Source organism: Colobus angolensis, unplaced genomic scaffold (assembly GCF_000951035.1).
Source record: "Colobus angolensis palliatus isolate OR3802 unplaced genomic scaffold, Cang.pa_1.0 Scaffold269, whole genome shotgun sequence".
NCBI lineage: Eukaryota > Metazoa > Chordata > Mammalia > Primates > Cercopithecidae > Colobus > Colobus angolensis.
The window spans coordinates 628,052-641,248 of NW_012115921.1; the positions used below are offsets into that span (position 1 = coordinate 628,052).

Below are 13,197 nucleotides of genomic sequence, written 5' to 3' on the forward strand. Positions count from 1 at the left end.
CGGCACCCAGCCCGCTGCCCCCAGCAGCCCGGCTCCGCTCCAGCGCTCGGAGCCCTCGGTGCCCTGCCTGTTCCAGTGTCCTACAGCTCGAGCCAGGCCCTCTTGTGAGGATAAATAGCCTTTCTAAATTGAAATATTCGGGCGGAGGGCGCCCAGTGTTCCCTACAGTCCCCAAACACCAAAGCTATCTTGGGGCTTTCCATGTGGGAGGTGGGAGTAGAAGGGAGTGGGGGTGACTTCCAATTCGCGAAAACAGCTGTCTGAATGGAGAAGGTGACCCTGGCTTCTCTGCTCACCCCAGCACCCCCTCTGCACCCTTCTCCACACTGCTCAAACCCCAGGCCCTCTCGGATCCTCCATTCCACAGCCCCGAGGGCACTGGTCCACTTGTCCCACTGTGGGGCACGCTGGGCCTAGAATCCCTGCAAGCTACTTATGTATCTCTCAGGGCAGCCTAAGGGGAAGGGGGCTAGGGGTCAAAGGTGAGCCACCAGGGACAACAGACAGCCCTGCCTTTGCCCGGAGTATAGGTGGCATTTATGATCACCTGAACTCATAAACATCAGGTCTGGCCAGTTGCAAATACAGGCAATTCCTGACACCTGGCCCTCCATGCAAGACAGTCCTTGCAAGGGAGCAGGTACACACAGGGTCTTCTCATATCACCCACGCCACGGAAGGCTGGAGCCCAGTACACTCAATATCACTCCAGGAACAAATATAGTAACAATTTCGAGAGGCAACCAAACATCACACTCAGGGATAGTAATGTTCTTCACTGAGCTTCTCCGTATTTATTCAATTTTCTCCTGTGAATATATACATACACATATGTGTATATGCAGGTGCGTGTGCACGCACGCGCACACACACAAATACCATTCCTTTGGAGATCAGAAAATAAAAATAGATGTCACCAAAAAATCCCCACCTAGCTCATGCACAAAAACACTTGTGTCTTCTTGGGGCCTATCCACAGCCCAGAGCTCCCAGCCTCTGCACCCTCAGCACCCATCGTTTGCCACCCCGGCCCCTGAACACTGAACACGCCCACGGGGCCCAGGCTGAGCCCGCCTCTTTGGGCTGCGGCTAGTGCAGCTGCTTGATGGAGCTATCTGAGAAAACAACTTTTCTGTAGTTGTGTTTCTTTTGACCTTTTCAGTGAAGACAGGCAGGTTGCATCCCTCTTTCTGTCCGCACCTCCCTCCCACTCCCTTTTGTTTGGTGCTGAGAGAGACACTTGGCTATTTCTGGTCGTAAGGGTGGTTTTTACACATTGGTAAATCTTCAGTTGGTGAAACGTTCTCTCTGCCTTTGTCTTTGTGTCCTTAATGGCAGCCATAAATTACCGCCTTCTTTTCTCTCTGCTGCATCAGGCTTCATTGCTTTTGAAATGATCAAAGTTATTTCTTTTAAAATCCAACTAGAAACTGCCCATTGTGTGGCACAGACCTCTTTAGCTCCAGTCAAAGCATATAAATACATAAAGCTGTCCATTAAACTCTGGGGGGAGCCTCCTGCAGCGCCCTTGTGCCTGGTGAAGAAATCACACATCTGCTGTTCTTCCCCTTTACCTTTCCCTAACTTGACCTTTCAGTAAGGACACAAATTAATACTGATAAGACTCAGCGCCTTTTTGCCCAAGAGGGTCAGCTTTTGTCATGTTTTCCAGAAAAGTCCACCACTGGCACAGATCTCAAAAAACGTTCTGTATCCTATTTTGTTTGCCCTGACATCCTTACAAACATGCTTTCAGCTGTTGGCTCCCAGACTCCTGGGCAACCTTTCTGACACTTGAGATTAAAGTCAATATGGCTTACAACCAGGAATTTCCATAAGGGGAAGGCTCCAGGGGAAAACTGTGTCCAAATGTCAGTGTTTCTGGTGTCAGGAGGGACTTGGTTGGCTCTACTCTGGCTGCAGGCTGCCCTCTATTGTCCAGCTGAGGTCCCCACAAACTTCTCAGAAAGGCCTCAGACACCGTTCCTGGACTGAGGCTAAAGCTCCCTCTTCCTCTCCCTGTCTCCTTTCCACAGGCTGAGAGGCCATGAACCAGGCCTCAGGGGTGCGGAGAGGCAGCCCAGCCAGCCCACCAGTCTCACTGGTGTGGGCCTCTGAGGAGGCGGAAGAAAGCCTGGTAGTGGCCGGCTGTGCGTGCCCCTGAACTACACATAAGTAGGTGCCACTCTGCACTCACGGGACACCATTCAGTGCCCCCCAGCAGCCTCTGACATGTGGACTACTTCTCCCTGGTGGAAACTCTCCCTACCCTTGGTTGTCATTGTGGCAGGCAAACTCCTGGTTTTCCTCCTACCTCTCAGGAAATGCCTTCTCCACCATCTTCTAGGAATCCTCTTTCTACATCCTCTCCCTGGATGGTTTGCTCATTCCCTTGATTCCATAACATCAATCTCCAGCCTGAATTTATCCCCTTGGTTCAATCCCATGTATCCAGTTGCCTACTAGATACCACCTTGATCTCCCCTAGATCCCTCCAATTCAACATGTTCAAAACGAAGCTCACGACCTAGAAGCAGCTTCTCTGCTCCTTCTCGAATCTCTGTCTGGTTCAGCCCGCCTGCCTCCACTCCTGCCTCCACCATGTCCATCAGAGTGACCCAGGATTCCTACAAGGTGTCCACCTCTGGCCCCTAGGCCTTAAGCAGCCACTCCTACATGAGCGGGCCCAGTGCCCGTATCAGCTCCTGGAGCTTCTCCTGAATAGGCAGCAGCAGCAGCTTCCAGGGAGGCCTGGGCACCTCCATGGGTCTGGGTGGAGGCTTTGGTGGGGCCAGTGGTATGGGGGTCATCACAGCCATCATGGTTAGCCAGAACCTGCTGAGCCCCCTTGGAGGTGAACCCCAACATCCAGGCTGTGCACACCCAGGAGAAGGAGCAGATCAAGACCCTCTACAACAAGTTTGCCTCCTTCATCGAGAAGGTGCAATCCCTGGAGCAGCAGAACAAGATGTTGGAGGCCAAGTGGAACCTCCTGCAGCAGCAGAAGACAGCTCAGAGCAACATGGACAGCATGTTTGAGAGCCACATCAACAACTTTCGGCAGCAGCTGGACACTTTGGGCCAGGAGAATCTGAAGCTTGGCAACATGCAGGAGCTGATGGAGGACTTCAAGAACAAGTATGAGGATGAGATCAATAAGAGTACGGAGATGGAGGATGAATTTGTCCTCATCGAGAAGGATGTGGCTGAAGCTAACATGAACAAGGTAGAGCTGGAGTCTCACCTGGAAGGGCTGACTGACGAGACTGACTTCCTCAGGCAGCTGTATGAAGAGGAGATCTGGGAGCTGCAGTCCCAGATCTCGGACACTTCTATGGTGCTGTCCATGGACAACAGCCACTCCCTGGACATGGACAGCATCATCCCTGAGGTCAAGGCGCAGTACAAGGAGATCACCAACCACAGCCGGGCTGAGGCTGAGGGCATGCACCAGATAAGTATGAAGAGCTGCAGACACTGGCTGGGAAGCACGGGAATGACCTGCATTATGCAAAGATGGAGCTCTCTGAGATTAATAGGAACATCAGCCAGCTCCAGGCTGAGACTGAGGGCCTCAAAGGCCAGAGGGCTTCCCTGGAGGCCGCCATCACAGATGCTGAACAGTGTGGGGAGCTGGCTGTTAAGGATGCCAACACAAAGCTGTCGAGCTGGAGGCCGCCCTGCAGTGGGCCAAGCAGGACATGGTGCGGCAGCTGTGCCATGGAGCACCAGGAGCTGAAGAACATCAAGCTGGCCCTGGACATCAAGATTGCCACCTACAGGAAGCTTCTGGAGGGCAAGGAGAGCTGGCTGGGGTCTGGGATGCAGAACATGAGTATCCATCTCAAGACCACCAGTGGCTTCTCAGATGGGCTGAGCTCAGCCTATGGGCACCTCACAAGCCCTGGCCTCAGCTACAGCCTGGACTCCAGCTTTGGCTTTGGTAGAGGCTCCAGCTCCTTCAGCCGTGCCAGCTCCTCCAGGGCCGTGGTTGTGAAGAAGGTGGAAACAGGACCTGGGAAGCTGGTGTCCGAGTCCTCAGATGTCCTGCCCAAGTGAATGGCCGTGGCAGCCCCTACCAGCCTGCCCCTGCTGTGGCTGCCCCAGGGCCTGTGGGGGAAGCCGCTGTGCAGTGGAGCACAGGAACAGGAGACCCACCTGAGGCTCAGCCCTAGCCCTCAGCCCATCTGCCTGAGGCACCCCCCTTGCTCATGCTTCCAGCTACAAAACAATTCAATTGTTGCTTTTTTTTCCCCCAAAATAAAACCTCGGCTAGCTCTGCCAACTGTCCAAAACAAACAAAAAAATGGAGCTCATCTTCCTCAAACCTGCTCCTTCTCAAGTGCTCTCTCCTTTAGACAAGAGCACCACCATCCTGTGAACGCCGAGTCAGAGGTTTGGTGGTCATCTGGGACTCCATGATATCCCCCCCCACCACATCTGAACAATCACGAAAATTCTGCCTTCTTACTATCTCTTAAAACCATTCTCTCCCTCTGTGCCCACTGGGCTCAGGGGTTCACCATCCCTCATCACCCCTGGGGACTGCGTATCTTTTTCCTCCTTCCTAACAGATACTCACCCCTCCTGCAGACAGCCCGTGTGCCTAGGAAGGAAGCTTCCCCATCTCTAACTTCAGGCTCTGGAGTTGACTTAAGACAACTGATATCATTCATTCCATTCCCCCTGCAACAGTCATTGGTTCAGGGATGAGCACGTGACGGCTTTCCAATCGGAACAAATCTCAGGCCCTTTGCTTGAAAGGCTGGAATGGAAAGGCTCTCTTTTCCTCTTTGGAATGTGGCTGTGGTAAATGAGAAACTGTGGCAGCCATCTTAATACCTCCTTCCCTTGCCCAAAAGAGGGTAAGTCCAGAGAAACCCTGAGAAGCCAACCAGGAGACACTCTGGTTGCACCTAGTCTGCGATGTCTTACAGGTCTCTCTGTCTAGAATCTCATCTTGATTCAGCACATCCAACACAGTGGCTGCCAGAGTTAAATATAAGTTTCATCACATCACTCCCAGTCTTCCTCAGGCTAACATCCAAGCTCCCTTGGTAAAATCACTCTGGAGAACTGTTCGGCAGTATCCACTAATATGGATCATGCATGCCCACTTCGCAGAATATACCCAAGAGAAATGAGTGTACATGTCCACCAAATTCATATACAAGAACATTCATAACAGCTGTATTTACACTAGCCCTAAACTGGAAATCACCCACATGTCCATCAATTAGATAATGAACAAATCGTGGGATATTTGTTCAAGGGAATACTACACCAAGCAACAAAACGAACAAACTCTGATACAGGCAACCACACAGAGGCATCTTATGAACATTAGGCCTAAAGAAGCCAGGTTAAAAAGGGTGCAAGTTGTATCATTTTGAGAGACAGGACTAGCCAGATTTCCTAGGCGGACTAAGAATTCCTAAACCTAGCTGGGGAAGGTGACCACACCCACCTTTAAACACAGGGCTGGTAACTCAGCTCACACCCAACCAATCAGGTAGTAAAGAGGGCTCATTAAAATACAAATCAGGCCAAAAGCAGGAAGTAAAGAAATAGTCAAATCATATATCTCCTGAGAGCACAGGGGGAGGGACAATGATGGGGATATAAACCCAGGCATTTGAACAGGGAGCGGTAACCCCCTTTGGGTCCCCTCCCATTGTATGCGAGCTCTGTTTTCACTCTATTAAATCTTGCAGCTGCACATTCTTCTGGTCCGTGTTTGTTACAGCTGAAGCTGAGCTTTCGCTCGCTGTCCACCACTGCTGTTTGCCGCCATCGCAGACCCGCCGCTGACTTCCATCCCTCCAGATCCAGCAGGGTATCCGCTGCGCTCCTAATCCAGCCAGGCCCCCATTGCTGCTCCCAATCTGGCTAAAGGCACACCATTGTTCCTGCATGGCTGAGGGCCCAGGGTTCTTCCTAATGGAGCTGAACACTAGTTGCTGGGTTCCACGGTTCTCTTCCATAACCCACGGCTTCTAATAGAACTATAACACTCACTGCATGGCCCAAGGTTCCATTCCTTGGAATCTGTGAGGCCAAAAACCCCAGGTCAAAGAACAAAAGACTTGCTACCATCCTGGGAGCAGCTCGCCACATCCTGGGACCTCTAAAAATAAAGACCCGCCCATAACAATTCTATTCACTTCTATGATGTTCTGCTGGGTGTGGTGGCTCCCACCTGTAACCCCAGCACTTTGGGAGGCCAAGGTGGGTGGATCGCTTGAGCTCAGGAATTCAACACCAGCCTGGGCAACACAGTGAGACCTCATCTCTACCAAAAAGTTTTTCAAATCTGCCAGGGGCTAGGTGGGGTAGCTCAAACCTGTAATCCCAGCACTTTGGGAGGCCGAAGTGGGCTTATCACCTGAGGTAAGGAGTTCGAGACCAGTCTGGCCAACATGGTGAAATCGCGTCTCTACTAAAAATACATAAAAAATTAGCCAGGCATGATGGCATGAGCCTGTATTCCCAGTTACTTTGGAGGCTGAGGCCGAAGGATAGCTTGAACCCAAGAGGCAGAGGTTGCAGTGACCCGAGATCATACCACTGCACTCCAACCAGGGCAACAGAGTGAGACCTCGTCTCCAAAAATAAAAAATAAAAAATCAGCCAGGTTTGCTGATGCATGCCTGTAGTCTTAGCTACTCCAGAGGCTGAGGTGGGAGGATCACTTGAGCCCACGAGGCGGAGGTTGCAGTGAGCTGAGATTGCCTCACTGCACTCCAGCCTGGGCAACAGAGCAAGACCCTGTCTCAAAGAAAGAGAAAAAAAAGAAAAGAGAACAGGCAGAACTAATTAATAGTGACAGAGGCCAGAATTACTACCACCATTCCCTCCAGGGATGTATATTGACATTTTGTTTATCTGGGAAGGAATGTGAAGGAACATTCTGGAGTGCTGGAAATGTTCTAGATCTTGATCTGCATGGTGATTGTATGGGTTTATACATATGTAAAATCTGCTGGAATGTTGGCTTAAGCTTAATGCACTTCATGCTCTTGACTGTATGTATGTTTTACATCAGTAAGTTGAAGCAAGCACTGCCTAGCTCAAGACCTTTATGATCTGATCCCATTTTATCTTTCCAGCCTTTTTTCCTGTCACTCCTTTACCCACAGACTATGCTCCAGCGACATCAAACTTCACATACTAGCAGTTTATCATTGTTCTCCTTATACATCTCTTCTTTTGCTGACACTGTTCCCTTTGCCTGAAAGACATGAAGAAGTTGGTCTCAACAAATATTTGAAAAAATAAAATGCAACAACATCTTGATTAATAAATATCACTATACTCCAAGGAAAAATACATTTGTTGAGACGTCCTCCCAAAAAACAATGAGGCATGCAAGAAAAAATTTGGGTTGACTGGGCGCAGTGGCTCACGCCTGTAATCCTGGCACTTTGGGAGAGTGAGGCAGGCGAATCACAATGTCAGGAGTTCAAGACCAGGCTGGCCAACATGGTAAAACTCCATCTCTACTAAAAATACAATAATAACAATAATAATAATAATTAGTGGACTTAGTGGTGGGTGCTTGTAGTGCAAGCTACTCGGGAGGCTGAGGCAGGAGAATTGCTTGAACTTAGGAGGCGGAGGTTGCAGTGAGCTGAGATTGTGCCACTGCACTCCAGCCCAGGCAGCAGAGTGAGACCCCATCTCAAACAAACAAAAAAAAAAAACAAAAAAAATCGAGTCTTCAGGTTAGCAGGCACTGAGAACTAGTAAATAAAGGAAGACTATCTGCTCTTGCACACACATTAATTTCTCCTCCATGAATGGCTTCCATATCTCCTGGAAAAACCTTTTCAATATGTCTGAGCTGGCTATGAGGTAGTAAATCTTTCTGGTTGCTTACCCATCCCCATCTGTTCTTTCCCTCCTTCCTAACAGATACTCACCCCTCTCACAGGCAGCCTGTGTCCTTAGGAGGGAAACTGTCCCATCTCTAACTGCAGGCTCTGGAGTTGGCTTAAGACAATAATACCTATTATTCCAACAGTCATTGGTTCAAAGATAAGCACGTGACGGCTGTCCAATCAGAGTGACTCTCAAGCCCTTTGCTTGAAAAGCTGGAATAGAAAGACTCTCTTTTCTTCTTTGGGACGTGGTTGTGGTGAATGAAAAACTGTGGCAGCCATCTTGACACCTCCTTCCCTTCCCCAAAAGAGGTTAAGTCCAGAGAAACCCTGAGAAGCCAACCAGGAAACACTCCCTACCTCAGGACCTCCAGTTATATGTGCCAATACCTTCCTTATTGTTTGTATCAGTGGGTTTGTTTTTACTTTTTAAATTGTGGTAAAACATACATAACATAAAATTTACCATTTTAACAATTTTTAAGTACACAGCTTATTAGCATTAAATACATTCACATTGCTTTGTAACCATCGCGGCCATCCATCTCCAGAACATTTTTTTTTTTTTTTTGGAGACTGAGTCTTGCTCAGTCACCCAGGCTAGAGTGCAGTGGTGAGATCTTGGCACTGCAAGGTCCGCCTCCTGGGTTCAAGCCATTCTCCTGCCTTAGCCTCCTGAGTAGCTGTGATTACAGGCGCCCACCACCATGCCCAGCTAATTTTTTTTTTTTTGTATTTTCCGTAGAGACAGGGTTTTGCCATGTTGCCCAGGCTAGTTTCAAACTCCTGACCTCAGATGATCCGCTCACCTTGGCCTCCCAAAGTGTTGGGATTACAGGTGTGAGCCGCCACGCCCAGCCATCCCCAGAACTTTCTTCATCCTGCAAAACTGAAACTCTACCTATTAAATAATAAATCCCCATCCCACTCCACCTGACAACCACCATTCTACTTCCTGTTCCTATAAATTTGACTACTTTAAGTATTTCATATGAGCAGAATAATATAGTATTCATGACTGGCTTATTTAACTTGGCATAATGGCTTCAAGGTTCTTCTGAGTTGAGCATGTGTCAGAATATCCTTCCTTTTTAAGGCTGAATAATACTTGATTGCATGTATATATCACATTTTGTTCATCCATTCATCTGTCCACAGACACTTGGGTTGCTTCTCCCTTTTGCCTATTGTAAATAATGCTGCTATGAATATGGGTGTACAAATATCTATCCATGTCCCTGCTTTCAATTTTTTTTTCAGTGTATACCTAGGAATTGAATTGCTGGATCAGATGGTGATTCTTTTTAATTTTGGGGGGAACTACCGTAACGTTTTCCTTACCAACTACACCATTTCATATTCCCACCAGCAGGGCATAAGGATTCCAGTTTCTCTGCATCCTTACCAACACTTGTAATTTGCCAATTTTCCAATAATAGCCATCCTAACAGACATGAAGTAGTATTTCATTGTGGGTTTTTTGAATTGAGTTTTCTATTATTTTAGCCAAAAAAAGTACTCCTATTTAGTTCTATATAAGCCTCCATTAAGCAATCCTCTCCATAAGGTGGGAGAAAGGTAATTGTGTAGGGTTGGATCCTCTCAGGGGCTGAAATAATAAATTATTATTTTAGTCACAAAAGTTGATACAATCTTGGCATACATGCCAGGACCCTCTATTTCTTCAGTGCTTCTAAAACTGCACCCACGCTCTCTTTTGCTTACAGAAGTTTTAAAATCCTTCCAATTAAATATTTACTTAAAATGATAATAGTTAACATTTGAATGAATACTGAGTACCAGATACTATTCTAAATACTTCACATGTATTTATTTAATCTTCCTAAAAACTCTGTGAAATAGAAGCCTGTATTTTACAGATATGGATAGTGAAGGGAAGAGAGGTTAGGTAATTTGTTAGTAAGTGGCAGACCAGGATTCAATGCCAAGAAGCCTGGCTTCCGATTCCCCTGCCTAACCAGTGTGCTCTACAGCCCATCATGTGCCAGGCATTGTGCTAGGCCCTATGGAAGATCCAAAGATTAGAGGCAAACTCTGCCCTCTCAGAGCTTACAGTCCACCAAAAAAGGTGAGACATAATGGGTATTCATCTTCCATACCTCTTCCAAAATATGAATACGACAGTGTCTGTTTAAAACTCCTTAAAGCCCCTTCACCTACATTACCTGTACTGTAGACCAACCTAAGGGGCAGGAGTAGCTGCATAATTTGCAGGACCCAATGCAAAATTAAAATGCAAGGTGCCTTAACAAAATGCAGGGGGAAGATGCTATTAAGAACACTAAAATTAGTTCTTTCCTTCAAAAACAGTACTTGTAAAACATAATAGGGGTAACATGAGTAAAAACATAAATTTACAAACTGCAAAAAGGTAGTATTTTGGTGTCATAATGTTATGTAATACAACAAATAAGAATGCTCCATTAGGCCAAGAGGGGTGGTTCACGCCTGTAATCCCAGCATTTTGGGAGGCCAAGGCAGGAGGATAGTTGAGCCTAGGATTTTGAGATCAGCCCAGGCAATACAATGAGACCTTTTCTCTCCAAAAGATTTGTAAAATTAACTGGGTGTAGTGGTACCCACCTGTAGTCCCAGCCACTTGGAAGGCTGAGGCAGGAGGATCGTTTGAGCCAGGGAAATCGTGGTAACAGTGAGCTATGATTGCACCACTGCATTCCGGCCTGGGGGACAGAGCAAGAGCTTGTCTAGGGAGGAAAAAAATCAAAACAAACAAAAAAAAAGCTCCATTCATGTGGTATCTTGATTCATCATAAGATTTTTCTGGCTCAGTTTTCCACAAAATAATTTCCACAAATCATTTTCTGCAAAAATCAAAGAGGTTGTCAAAATGTATATTTTTAGGATCTTCATTTTTAGTCAGTATAATTGAAGGGATATCAATTGTTCTTGGCAAATTAAAGGTGACAATTTTTTACGATTTTTAATTTTCAGAAGGATCTTTCTAGGGATGTAATTTCTAGTGGATCTGTTATTGGATCTGTTTTAGTATATCTAGAACTGATAATTCTTGTGGAATTATTTTTCTAAAAAGATTTAACTCTTCATACAAATCATTTTTGTGTAAATCTGAATTTAATTTTAATGTACACTTATACAATGTCATTTTAATATTTTCTTTGACATTTCTTGTAACATGTGGAGGTTAAATAAGAAGCTGAAAGTGGCTTCATGATTTGTATATAATTCAGAAGGCCTGTTTATGTATATATTTCTATATCTTCAATTACAAGGAAAAATTTATTTTAAAATTGTCTTCCTTGTTAATGATTGCTTAATCTGAAACTTCCTATGAAAACAGGGCTCTTTTCAATCTAATGCAATGATTTTTATATTCGGTTTCTGTCTCTAAGCCTGCAGATATTTGCTTTGTGATGTTGCAGCAGTTTTAAAAATCAGAAGCTGGGCGTGGTAGCTCACACCTGTAATCCCAACACTTTGGGAAGCCAAGGCAAGAGAATCACTTGAGCCCCAGAGTTTGAGACTAACTTGGGTAACATAGCAAGACCTCTGTCTCTACAGAATAAGAACATTATTTTTGGGGTATGGTAGTGCATGCCTGTAGTCTCAGCTACTTGGGAGACCAAGGCGGGAGGATAGCTTGAGCCACTGCACTCCAGCCTTGGTGACAGAGGGAGACCTTGTCTCTGAAAAAAAATAAAATAAATAAAAACCAGAGATTCTAAACTCTTCAAAGAATTCTGATATATGCTGCTATGCTTTATTGCAATATCCTTGTGTTTGCTTTTATTTTGTAATAATTTACTAAGTTTACTGCGTGAGTACTAGCAATTCCTGTTCCAGTGCTCAGGCCAGAGAGTTAGTATTTGTGTAGCTATCAAAGGAACACAGTCTGGGAGTGAACAGGCAAGCAGCTTCCCATGCACTGTCTCCATGCAGAGACTCACTTTCTTCTGTGGCCACTGTGGCTGCTGCCACTGTCTTAGCTGATGTGATGGGCCCTGGGCCCAGCTCAGCTGGTTTGGAGCCCTACAGTGCCATGGACTTCTCCTGAAACATACACACATGCAGCCAGCAGTCAGGCTTGTGCCTATGTGTGCTAGTGCTGTCACCCGGTGTGTCTCCACTACTCATGTGCATGTACCATTGTCCCACCAGACTTTAGTTACAAAACACAAGTTGAAAGATGAAATTTAGAAATTTCAAGATGGTAGCAGCAAGGAATAACACCAAACATGGGGCCCTTCTGAGAACAGGGCCCTATCTGGCTGTACAGGCTGCACACTCTTAAAGCCAGCCACACTCATGGATATGGCATTAAAGAAACCATCCCTCCTCTTTTTTTTTTTTTGAGATGGAGTTTCCCTTTTGTTGCCCCAGCTGGAGTGCAATGGTGCGATCTTGTGGCTCACTGCAACCTCTGCCTCCCAGGTTCAAGCAATTCTCCTGCCTCAGCCACCCGAGTAGCTAGGACTACACCAAGCTTCGCTAATTTTTGTATTTTTAGTAGAGATGGGGTTTCACCATGTTGGCCAGGCTGGTCTCGAACCTCCTGACCTCAAGTGATCTGCCCGTCTTGGCCTCCCAAAGTGCCAGGCTTACAGGCGTGAGTCACCATGCCAGGCCATCAAGAGCCTTTATAATCTGCCTCTTGTCTTTCGTCCAAGCATTGAGAGGCCCCATCTCTCACATAAGTGCACCCCATTTCCAGCCCTCCCAAACTGCTCCACAATGCCAAGCCTTTGTCCAGCACCTCTACCTCGAACATTCTTCCTGGCCACAGCTCATCCTTTGAGACTTGCTGTAGTATCACCTTCCCAGAGTCTTTCCTAGCAAACCCCCTCCTGGCCTGGGGCAGACACTTCTCTTTCTGTGTCCCCACAGTCTGTTGCACAAATCCTAAACATAGCATCCAACATACAGTCATAGCCGTCAATGTCCATGGCTGCCTTCCCAGCTTATGGGCTTCGAGCCCCATAGGGACATGTGGTGTCTGTGATTCACTTCTGCATTTTCCAGGCTCAGCTAGTTCTGGAACACAGCAGACACTCAGAAAAGGTTTGTTTAAAGAGTAGATACAGGTTCTCAAGAATAAAGTATTAGAATCTGAGCTCATTTTATTATTCTCGTAACTGGGAAGTCATAGATACTACCTAAAGAAACAGACAGTAGGCCAGGCATGGTGGCTCATGCTTGTAATCCCAGCACTTTGGGAGGCAGAGGCAGGCAGATCATGAGGTCAGAAGATCAAGACCATTCTGGCTAACATGGTGAAACTCCGTCTCTACTAAAAATACAAAAAAAAATTAGCTGGATG

At 46.7% G+C, this 13,197-nt stretch overlaps 1 protein-coding gene and 1 pseudogene across 2 annotated transcripts in view; one reads left to right on the forward strand and one right to left on the reverse strand.

Annotated features, from left to right (window-relative positions):
• Nucleotides 1-13,197, reverse strand: part of SCUBE2 (signal peptide, CUB domain, EGF-like 2) — a 128,946-nt gene that overhangs the window by 79,589 nt on the left and 36,160 nt on the right. The window lies entirely within an intron of this gene.
• On the forward strand, nucleotides 2,563-4,276 carry LOC105515728 (annotated as a pseudogene). Its single transcript, XR_001002377.1, has one exon. The product of XR_001002377.1 is annotated as a keratin, type II cytoskeletal 8 pseudogene (transcript).